This window comes from Ambystoma mexicanum, chromosome 5p (genome assembly GCF_040938575.1).
Source record: "Ambystoma mexicanum isolate Mex_15411 chromosome 5p, UKY_AmexF1_1, whole genome shotgun sequence".
Classification (NCBI taxonomy): Eukaryota; Metazoa; Chordata; class Amphibia; order Caudata; family Ambystomatidae; genus Ambystoma; species Ambystoma mexicanum.
The window spans coordinates 154,080,700-154,091,338 of record NC_090930.1 but is presented as its reverse complement, the minus strand read 5'-3'; positions in this window follow the sequence as shown (position 1 = coordinate 154,091,338).

Sequence of the window (10,639 nt, the reverse complement as noted above, 5' to 3'; positions counted from 1 at the left end):
TAGCATCTCTGGAGGACTAGAGTCCACCAGAAGTAAGGACATGTGATGTGCAGACTTAAACTCCACTGGTGCAGGAGGTAAAGAGGCAGAACACAGGCCTTGTCTGTCCATGCCCCCAGATGCTGAACCTCCTCCCCATCAACCCCAGACTCACCCCCTAACTTCTACATTTCAGGAAGGAGCTCAAGACCCTCCTCTTTAAGGAATAGCTCCTCCATAAACACCAAGGTCCACACACACCCACTCTTCACCTAACCTGAGACTGGGTGGTCTGCTCCCCACTGTCTCCTCCCATTGTTACTTGTAGATCCCTTTCTGCAAACTTGCCCATGCGCCACCTCCCCATTGTTAGCACCCCATTCCCTTGTATCTCTGCTTCCCTCATCTTGTCCTCCCCCTAGTGCTGTGTTGCGTCCAAGAGCCAGGTCCGCACTCAATAGATGCCGTAAAAGTATAATAATAATAATGTGACTCTGTGGCAATGGTAGCTGTGGGGAACTATCTCCTGGACTGGATTGCGCCAGGTAATTGTATTGTTGGTCACAATAAGTGTCACAATTAGATCCCATCAGATATCTGATACACTTTTCCTTTTGTTTTTTTTTCCTTTTTCCTTTTGATGTGTTCCTTTTGTTGTTTTTAAATTATATATTACTGCCAGGGGAAGTGTTGTTTCCACAGCAATAAATTAATGCTGGGATTGTTTAACCATGGCCTTGCTTAATCACAGTGAGTTGTCAGGTGGTCAATTGAATTTAGGAAAATAATCAAAGGAGACAAAGAATGTAGAGCACCAGATTAGAGGCTCAAATATAGCCCCGTTGATGCTCCCCGTTTACTCCTTCCCACAAATGGAACTATTGTTTTGTATTGTTTAATTTACACTTGGACAGTCTGTATATTTAAACAATGCTTTACATTTCAATAAAACATTGTGTTTTAATTGCTGGCCACTTAAGGTCTTAACACTTTATATTTAACAAAACAATTAGAACACTAGCAAAGAGAGCCAACCCCAGCTCTCAAGGCTGTAATCTATGTTTTTCTCTACACTATTGGTGCTATGGTTATGAAGCTTGTACAAGCATATATAAGCTCAAACAGCACAATACATCCCTATGCAGCACTTGCTATCTTGGGGGTAGTAGTCAGTGTTCCCACGCTGCAGTGCAGTAGATAATGTGACATGTTGAGCCTGACTAAGCTTTGAGGATCAGCAGTGTGGTATGATTCTAGCACCACATCATCGACAGACTGAGAAAGCGCAGTTACTTTTCTTGTAGCATGCCGACGATGGATGGGAAAAGAAATACATGTGTGGGTGGTGGCTTGTCGAGGTATAACGCGTTATTTTGTGTTGGCCATAATTACAAATGTCAATGGCAAGTGTTGTAGAATATTTATAGAAATATACGATGATCCAAACTGAGAGTTTCTAATTGTAATAAAAAATGAAGAAAACCATATTAAGTATTACTATCAATAATATTCTACAGCTTCGCTCCTTGACTAATCAATGTATTGATTATGGGAAACTACAACATTACCGTTATTCTCTGAAAGTTCCACTTCTTGGCATTTTTGCGTAATCTGATCTCGATTATCCACAGGTAGATATAAAAAGGCAGTATACAGAGACTCCGACATAGCGTCAGTATGAAAGGAAATCTTGGGAAAGTTTAGCTGCCAAATGTTACAAAATTCCACCTACTGACCTAGGTTTATGGTTACTATGAATAAAAGAACAGTCGTTATACTCTCTTGCATCTCACCAATGACAGTCAATGAAAAGAATATTTGTTTTTATCCTTAATCTATCTTTTTGGTTTAATCTTTTGTTACAAAACATAGCAACATAATTCAGGTTTTTACAAATACGTTTAGATATACATTTGTGATGACTCAATGCACTGCCGGAACTACACGCGTTTCACTTCATCATGCGCTTCTTCAGGCTCCACGTATATGCCATAATTGCAACTGTAAAACATTGTCATCATTGGATCACAAGATATATGCTAGGATGCTTCTGTAATGCACATTCCTTGGCTCCGAATCCAAAATGTATTCCAGTAATTACTTTTCATGCTCATTGTAAACATTATATCAGTTTTGCAACTTCCAAACACTTTTAGGATGGTGTACACAATATTCTCTAACCACTGTAAAGCACATGCTTCGTTCCAGTGCACTCTTTACCTGCAAGTGTTCCACTCCCCAAACATGTACACATTTTTTTTATTTTTATTTATTAAGCATGCAGTGTAAATGCATACAAACCTTTGCTTTACAATTATTCGCCTTCCTGTACACAGCCAAGCCACTCCAACAACGTGTAATCCGGGCTTCCCAAGTGACTCTTCTAGACACTCGCATTCATTAACAGATTGTCTAGATGTTCACTTATCTCAGTGTCAAGGCTTGGCTATGGCTATAGACCTTCTTGGGTATTATGAATCAAGTTTTCCTTCGCCAGTTTTCTATATAGCTTCAAGTTTTTTTTACGTTATGCGGAGAAAACTGGCCAGGAGTCTGGTTATCTGCTAATTTGTATTTTCATACAGGGCTTCCCACCATAAATTGGAGTCGAGTCCACACATCGGAATTAGCGCATTGTGTAGAAACTTCTTTCCGCCATTAATTCTTTGCAGAACAAAGTTAAGTGGCACACTGTTTCCTCTTCTTGATGGCATAAACGACAGATGCTATCTTTGACCATCCCATATTTTAGCAGAATTTCCTTTGTGTGCAGGATATTGAGTCTGAAGCGCAATATCAGATATCTGTGCCGGGGATTGGCACTCTTTTTAAGATACGTTGGCAGGATTCCAGCGCAATTTTTTAATTTTGTTATTAAATTATGCCTCTTGGACATTGCTCGTGCAGTCTCTGATTGCGTCCAGTCCACTGCTAATAGTAACCTCTTTACTCTCTTTGGATGGCTACAAAGACAGTCTACAGTGGATCCTATATTCAACAAAATCTCAACGCATTTCTTTCTCCATTCGTGTAAAGGCTAGAATGGAACTTTATCGGTTTCAGCGTTCAGGATTTTATATTGTGATGGACAATCTGGTAGCTCTATTTTCCTGTATGTTGAAAGCGCTTTCCATACAACATTTACGTGTAGAGAGTGGAGACCCAGTTTGTGACTGATCACACATATTGGTACTGCATTTGATAAATCTAGTACTCACCTCCAGAATCTTACCTCGAGTTTATCCCAGGATTCCCACAAAAGTCTCAGACCAGTTTCCCCTGCATATGTTATAGACGGCGTTACTTTGGTGTTATAAAGTTCCACTAACGGTTTCGCCATACATTTACAGAATTTCTTCGTTAATAACAATGTATGGGCTGTTAACTGGTCCATTTTTGATTGCAAGCGCTTGATCCACAGTTTGTCCCCCCAATCGGCACTAATTATGGCTCCTAGTTATTTGGTACCTTCTGTTGTCAGTATAGGGCGGTTCCCAAAGCACCACTTGAAAGGTTTTTTTCACTTTTTTCTTGTGTTTTTTTGATGACTAGAATTTCTGATTTCTCAGCATTTATCTTTTGTTTGTTGATATTATCATATTTTGCTAGTTCATCAAGTTTTCTCTGCAGTCCTACAGCTGTTGTATCTAGTAGAATAAGGTTGTCCGCATACAATAGGTGACCAATGGGATTGCCAGCTAGTCTTGGAGAGCAAGCTCTGGGTGGCTCTAAATTGTCTCCTATATCTAATATGTAAAGGTTGTACAATATAGATGCCAAAGGGCACTCTTGCTTCAGACCTTTGGTTGGGTTATCGACTCACTATGGGTGCCCTTTTGGTCTAAGCGGACCTGCATGCTCGTCCCAGTGTGAAGTGCTTTAATGGCTGCTACAAGACCTTTATCTTTCATTTTTTACCATAGAATTTGCCGATCCACTCAGTCGAATGCGGCTGCTGTATCTATGCTTTTGTAGGTTTATAAATAGCAGATTGAAGCCACAATCCACTCAACAAAACCAGTTTGCCTAATATCAATGTTTCCACTCACATTCAGCCATTCTTTTAGTCTTTTGAGGAGAATACCCGCGTAAAGGTTCCCCAGCACATCTAATAAAGATATGGGCCGATAATTTTCTGTTTTTTTTTCTGTTGCCCCCCTTGTAGGATGTTATTGTTATTTTCCAAGACTCTGGAATCTGCATGCTGTTATTTATTTTTGTAAACAAAGAAAAGCACATGTCTTCCCACAGGTCTGGTGCTTCCTTTATCATCAGGTTCGTCAGGCCGTATATGTTACCAAAATGCTCTAGCCATTGAACGTCATGGATCATGTTTATTTGTTCAGAGCCTTGCAGGCTTAGGTTTTTAGCCCAGTGCCTATAGTTTCTTTTAGTTCTTTTCTCTGCACTATTGACTCAGGGGTCTTCGATCTCCTAATTTCTCTCAGATCTTTTGTCAATTTCAGTTTTTTTGTGTGCGAGATCCACATTATAGTAATGCAATCTTGTCACTTTTGTCTTCCCGGTCTTCGATCTTGACTCTCTAAAGGCCAACAAACAGCTCTCGCATTCGACTCTATGGTCTGTTGACTGCTGCCACTTAGTTATGGCATTTGATAGTAAAGGAACCATTTGTGGAGTCAACTTTAATCAATTTAGCTTGTTGCTTGTGACAATTTTATGGGGGCCATGTCTTTTTGCTCTTAATGCCTTGCTGTTGAACATTTGTTTCTCTACATTTGAGAATTAGTAGGCTGTGGTCGCTCTTGGATGACGATAATATTCTTAGTGACACAATTAATTTGTGTATTGTCGAGTCAACAAATAAGTAATCCAGGGTTGCACTAGCATTGTGTGAGAACCATGTTTTGGCTCCTTCAAAATCGCCTGGCACAGTGCCGTTTACTATATGAAGATCTCTGGATTTCATCTCTGTCATCCACCTCTTTGTTCTATCCCTTTGTTGTTTCTTATGCACTTTTAGATCTTCTGCTCTCGCATTCGTACAGCAGTCAATATTCAAATTGCTGCATAGAATTATGAGAGGCGCAATATATTCCGCTCTCAGGTCATCAATGTACTTTGTTACTTGCACCAAAAAACTGTTTGCCATCTATTGCTTTAGAGGTCCAATATAAGTTAAAGACTTTTTGTGTTGTATTTGCTGGGAGACTTTGTTGTAAGTCACGGATTATGGTTATCTGTATGAGTGGGGATGGCGTTATCACTCTCTCCACTTTGCCTCGCATGTTGTTTTTTATTAATGTCAATAGGCCCACTGATGTCTCCTTTTTTGTCCTTTGTAGGCCTTAGTTAAAAAGCATGTGAAGCCATCTAAAGCCGCTGTCTCCTGTAGCCAGCATTGCTGTAGGAATATGACATCGGAACCAATCAGCTCTGAGTTGATATTTTGAAAAAGATGTTGAATTCCTCGAGCGTTCCATGAGGAAATTTTGAAGTTAGATTTAGCTTCCTGTTGTTCAATCTAGTTTTGTTCAGTTGATTCTAATTCCTCGACTAACCTTATCCATGATTTTTCCAGATCAATTCTGGTTACCAGCTGTCCTTCATCCATTTCATTTTTGCTAGAGGTTTTAGCTGTTCTCCCCCCTATCTTCATGCAGGCTTTTGATCCCTTTAGAATAGTAGGGGAGAATCTGATAGGTTTACAATTTATGTTATCATTAAACAGGAACTCTGCCACGGGTTCTTCATCTAGATGATGTTTTTTGTTCCATCTGCTCCTATATCACAGTCAGGCGACCTGCTTCGGCAGGAGGTTAAGTCAAATCCCAAGCACCTTAATTCGTCAGTTGCCAATTGAATTAAGTGCATTATTGACTTGGATGCTAGATGAATACAGATGTAATCTGTTTCTGCTTCTTTCGGAAAAGCCACAATCTTTATATCTCTCGGGCCGATCCCCTGTAATTGTGGCACACTGTGTTAGAGTCTCATAAGGTTAGCCCGATTCAAGATCAGCCCATCTTTAACCTTGAGTGCTCTTTCCCGCATGAGTTTATGCATGGTTGGTTGCTCATCTCTTAGAGCTCGCTGTTGAGGCATTTCTTTTTTTGCTTCATGTATTTGATCTTTCTGAATCCGTTGGTAGGTGTTCCGATGTTCTTTCTGTTTGAACCGTCTTGTTTGGATTGATCAATCATTGTTTTGAGTAGCTCAGTTGTTGTGTTTGTTTGCTTGTTTTATTTCTCTATGAGTGGGTGCTTTTCTTCCAACGTTATGAATACAGTGGGGGTCATTACGAGTTTGGAGGTAGCCATGGTGCCATTAGTGCCATGGCTGCCTCCAAAGTCGTGTCCGGGTCCGGGTTCCCTGAATGGGGACTTACCGGGTCATTCCAACCTTGGAGGACCCGGTAAGTCCCCATTCAAAAAACCCATCATTCCCATTCAAACCCCCATAGTGCTCAATGGGAATGGGGAGGGAGCTAATAACGGGGCCGTTAATAACGGGCCCGTTACTAGCTCCCTGGTCCATTAGCGGCTCCCGCTAAGAATGGCTGGTTTTACCCGCTGGGCTTAGTGGGACCCGCTAAGGGACCTCGTAATGCGGCGGTAAGGGGTTAACGGCACTGGCATCATTACCGGCGCCGTTAACCCCTTACCGCCGACCTCGTAATGAGGCCCACTTTTGTCTTTTGTACAATTTGTTTTGCCAGACAGCGCTGTTCTATAACACTCTTTGTTCTCATTCTCACTTTCTTGTACCAAGTAGCTGTAATTTTCATAAACTGATAGTAGTAACAGCATTGATTCATCTATTTTATCCGCATTATTTGATTTAGCCTCTATTGTGCTTTGGTTGTTTATAAAGATCGATTTACCTTTCTGTATCTTTTGAGGCAAATCCTTGTTCGTCGTTTTTGATTCTTTATTCACTTTTTGTATGTTTTTCATGGAGGGATCCTCAAACGGCTTAAGATTTTTTAAAAAAGTTCTGTGTTCCTCCACTGGCTGTTGGTTTTGGCTTTACTTGATTTTTTGTCTATTTGTTTTGCACTTCAAAGATTTTCCTTTTTGTTCCTGTCTCTTTAGTATTTGCTTCTTTTTCAGGCTTTGCATCAAATATCGCAAATAATTCCTTGGGTTGGGTTGATATCACCCTACCCTTTATATGTCCCATCAGGGGATTGATATTAGTGCTTTGTATAGGATTCTGAATCTGTGGGTTCCCCTCTTGACAAGATGCCTTTCGCGTCTGTTCCCAGTTTTTTACGGGTAGTATTTCTCTGTTTACATCTCCTTTTCCTACATTGATCTCATTTGTTTTGTTTACTCTTTTAGTTGTTTCAAGATCCCCCTTGGACTGTATGTTCATTTCGGTGTCAGTACTCTTGTCTTTTGACATTTCAACTTTTTTAGTTGGTTCACTTTTTGGAAGTTTAACGGTGTCCCTGAGGCAATTTAGGAATGCTCTTTTGTCTTCATGAGCATCTTCCATTAGGTCAATTAGTGTTTTGAAAATCTTCTCTCTGAAGATTCTTTCTCTCTAGCCGTTCTTTCATTCGTAGCTTCGATATATGATTCAACGTATATTAATTTTGATTGCATTATTGCCATCAGAGTTGTTTGGTCTTTGTAGTTGTCATAAAGAGCTTCACATAATTTAAGAAATGGAGCTAGCGTGATAGTCACCATGGATCCAACCGCTGCTTGTATGTTTGCACAGTGCTCTGCATATGATCGAAGGTGGTCCTGAATGGTAAAATTAGGGCTTTTGGTTGAACCTTGTTTTTTTACAGTGTCTCCATTCTGGCCAGACTTTTGTTTTGCGCTCTCCGTTCCTGACATGTGTCATTTCCATCAGAGCCTGTGCTTAGCTTCCGGTTTTCTTTATCTGGCTGTGGCTTCTCAGCATCTAACTCTGTGCTTGGCGTTCGACTCCCATCATTTAATTGTAGAGTTTGACAGGCTTTTTCATCATGTCCTGCTGCTTTAGCTTTTTTTCCAGGTGCCATTTCTATGGTGGATTTATTGGTATCTACTTCTGTTATTGTACGCTTTATACTTCTAATTTGTGGAGTAGATGGTTTGACAATTGAGTAGTCCTCTGCCCTGTATACATATTCTAGCTCGCTTTCTTCACGATTTGTCACGCTCAAGCTATTTCCTGCTGATGATCCACTTTGATTAGCAATTGCGCTTTGATTTGAAATATGAGTTAAGCTGTTTTGTGCTTTTCTTATTTGCCGGTTCTTAGCTGCACTATTTTTCGGGCTAACTGTTTTTGCAGCAAAATTCATTTTCTGAATAACTGGAGCCAGATCACAGCGTTTTGATGCAGTAATAATTCTTGGTCAGAGATCTCCTGTAGCTCTTGGATATTATCGCGCTCATTCATATTCATTTTGCAATTGGCTTGTACTATCCTGGGTTGTTGTGTTAGTGCCACTTTTGTTTTAAAATGTCATTTTATTGATCTAATTTCTGACATCGATTTTGTACAAATTTTAGCTTTTTGACCAGTCATCATTTTCTTTTGTGTTTCCAGAGGTTTGCGCATTTGCGTTCCGTTTGGATAAACAGGCACTTGTGTTCGTCCTTTTTCCTTTATCTGTTTTATCTCTCGGGGGCATAGTGAAATCCAGCATGCTTATGCTCAACCTAATCAAGAAAGAATGTGAAAATGGCCAAAGCAAATTTCTAACCCGTTGGAGGCAAGCGAACCTGGCTTTACTGGCCACTACAGAGTGTGATGAGGAGACACTCTTCACTAACCCAACAAAAATCCAAACAAAACTTAAAGAGATTGACTGGATACAAACTAGCGAAGCAGCCTCAAAGAATACATTGACACAGCATCTACCTATCAACATCAGAAGATTCAACGAATTACAACCTTATATCAAAAAGTTTCAATCAAGATGTTCTCGGACCACACATTGATCGACCAGGACGTGTGTTGGTCCCGACTGATGGCTGGAGACCGACCCTCGTGGCTACTGGCAACCTACAAAATGTTGGACTATGTGAACACTGAACTTCTTGGTCGGTCGACCACGGCCTAACCGGGCGGCCGAATGAGCATCTAAGCTCCCTGGCTATCCTTCTCCTTCTCCTTTTTCATCGGCTGTTTCATCATAGCTCTTTCTTCTGGCTGCTTCATCCTCTTAGCCTTATGTTTTTCTTTGTTTCTTTTCTTCGCAATAGCACAGCTCGAAATGACTTACCCTCTTTTGTAAAAATCTTATTGATTAAACCAAATAATAACAAAAAAAAAAAAAAGCATTAACATATAAGGGTGAGTCAAGAGGGGGATTAATAAATTCAGTGGACGCTTGCTTGATTATTATGTTTTGGAACTTGCTTTGTGTAAGTTTAAAAGTTCCTTCCTGTAAGGGGACACAAAAGACTTCATCAAGTTCTGGGTTGCTATTGTCTGCGACGTGACCTGTGTCTGTAGGAGCCCCCTCCTGCTCTCTCCTCCACTCTTTCTCTGCAGAGCAGTTTGTCATTTCTTGCCCTACTTTGTTCTCCCTGTGCAACTTGCACGCAAGCGCCTGCGCCGTGTCATTCTCTGCGTCCTTTTGCAGGCAACACACCGCGGCCACAGGGAGCCCGGCGCTATCACACGTATCCGCGGACGCCACTCGTGTGTGGATCGGTGAGATGGAAAGTTGTGTGTTGGGGGAGAGGGGCGGGGGTTGGCTTGCACGTGCTTTGCACACTCGATATCAAAACGTCTTTAAACCTTTGCGCTGCGCGCGGAAGCACCTTACTTTTGAACTTGTTAGCCTCCATGTTGTTTGTGCTGGGCAAATCTCCACTGCACACTGTTGTAGACGTTGGCAGCATTGGAGGCCTCGCATGTACACGCGGTAATGAGTTTAATCCACAGGTTGCCTCTTCCTCATTATTTTCATTGTTGAAATCAGGGCTTACCTCCATCCCGGCCCCTCAACTCACCTCTGCGAACACTCTGCTAACACTCCACGGATGCTCCGCATCTGGTGTGAGTGTTTAAAGCAGTGGTTCAGCACAGTGTCCGCCCAGAAAATGAATGTAGAAGAGTTACTCCAGCAGAATCCAATGTCACAGATAGCACTCCACTAACACTCCACGGATGCACCACGTCTGGATTAAGTGTTTAAAGCAGTGGTTCAGCACAGAGTCCACCCAGAAAATGAAGGTAGAAGAGTTACCCCGGCAGAATCCAATGGCACAGCTAACACTCTGCTAACACTCTGTGGATGCTCCGTGTCTGGAGTGAGTGTTTAAATCAGTGGTTCAGCACAGAGTCTGCCCAGAAAATGAAGGTAGAAGAGTTACTCCAGCAGAATCCATTGACACAGCTAACACTCGACTAACACTCCACGGATGCTCCACATCTGGAGTGAGTGCTTAAAGCAGTGGTTTATCATTGAGTCTGCCAGAAAATGAAGGTAGAAGAGTTACTCCAGCAGAATCCAATGACACAGATAGCACTCTGCTAACACTCTGCGGATGCTCCACGTCTGAAGTGAGTGTTTAAAGCAGTGGTTCAGCACAGAGTCTGCCTAGAAAATGAAGGTAGAAAAGTTACTCCAGCAGAATCCAATGGCACAGCTAACACTCTGCTAACACTCCGCGGATGCTCCGAGTCTGGAGTGAGTGTTTAAAGCAGTGGTTCAGCACAGAGTAGGCCCAGAAAATGAAGGTAG